Source organism: Chinchilla lanigera, unplaced genomic scaffold, assembly GCF_000276665.1.
Source record: "Chinchilla lanigera isolate Chin_1 unplaced genomic scaffold, ChiLan1.0 scaffold00054, whole genome shotgun sequence".
NCBI lineage: Eukaryota > Metazoa > Chordata > Mammalia > Rodentia > Chinchillidae > Chinchilla > Chinchilla lanigera.
Genome location: NW_004955455.1, coordinates 16,331,267 through 16,332,864, shown reverse-complemented (window position 1 = coordinate 16,332,864; position 1,598 = coordinate 16,331,267).

Here is a 1,598-nt window from a genome sequence, read left to right as displayed (position 1 = left end):
GATACTTCCAGTCATGCTTTGGAGCAGAAGATACGGTGGCCACGCCTAGAACAGAGGCAGACGGCGTTCTGGGGAGAGTGAGGGCCAGGGGAGTATGAAAACAGTGGCTCAAAATGGAAAAGTGCAGCAGAATGACACAGGTGTGGGTTGTTTGAGCACAGATCCCTGGACCCCCTCACTGCCTCAGACGATAGGGCGAGGTCCGAGCTGAGCACAGGAGTTTCTAATATGTTCTTGGGTGATGCCGATGCTGCTGGTCTGATGAAGGACGCCCGTCTGGGAACCGCTGGGTTCAATATAACAGCCTGTGCCTATTAGGAATTTCTTATACACCAAGAGCCGCTTTAAATTCTTTCCAAGTATGAAATCACTTAATCCCCAGTGATTTAAATGAGGACACCGAGGACCAGAGAAACTGAGAAGCACCATCCGGTCACCGACGTGTCCCTGGCAAAGCTGGAACTGGGCGAGCTTGGCTCCAGAGCCTGATCCAACTCCGGGCACAGGCTACAGGTGCCCCAAAATCCAGGCTGTGGGAAATGCAGAGGCTGGGTTCCAGCTCACATGCTAGCTGTGGGGTCCTGGGCAAGTCATCCTGACCTATCTGCGCCTCAGTTTCCTTACCCACAAAAGGTGGACCCTAACCATCACCGTCTTGTAGAGCAACAAACAAGAGTTTCACAAGCAAATGAAGCAGACACAGGAGTGCCTCCTCAACAAACACCTGCCCTGCGTCCCTGTTCATGGTCTCAGTGAACATACATGGAGATAAATGACATGTGTGAACTATTCAGCCCCAGGCTTGGATTGCTGGGTAAGAAGGACGAAGGTAATAATGGCGTTAGCAGTCACACTTAAAGAACACTGTGTTTCTAGCAAGGCATGGGGGTGCACATCTGTAGTCCCAGCCACTTGAGAGGCTGAGGCAGGAGGATGGCAGTTTCAAGCCCAGCCTGGGGAACTTAGCAAGACTCTGTCTCAAAACAAAAACATAACATTAATAAAAAAGAACACTGTAGTTCTTAAACAAATATGTTACATGCAATGTTATTTGATACATATCCAGTAAATTTGGCTATTATTGTTGTATCCTCATCACCTATACACATTCAGCCCAGTCCAAAGAACATCGTTTTCCTCTCTGCTCCTTTCTGTCCCCTTTGCTGTATGGCCTCTCGCCCTTCTTCCTCCTCTTTATAGCACTTATCGGTCTGAACTCTTCTCAGCCAACCTGTCTGTCTCCATGTCTGCGGCCCCTCCCTCTGCTCAGGGCTCCAGTACGATTTTCTGAGACCCTATCTGTGTTGCCTTGGAGCCCCCCCCACCATAATAATGGCGCCATTGATCATTGCTTCGGTGTAACTAAATACTGAAACAGTTCGTTCTTACCTTTTTTTATAGGCAAGATTTAACTCCTTTTCCTGGGCTCTGTGAATTTCCTTTTTTTCCCATATAAGAAAACAGTTTAAAACATCCTAAACATTTCATTATTTCCTTTTCACTGCAAAGAATTTAAAGCATGTAAAATTTAAAGTTTGTAAAATGTTGGGCCCCGTGGGTGGCCAAGGACCGAGGGGCCCGGAACTCCACCCATTCTG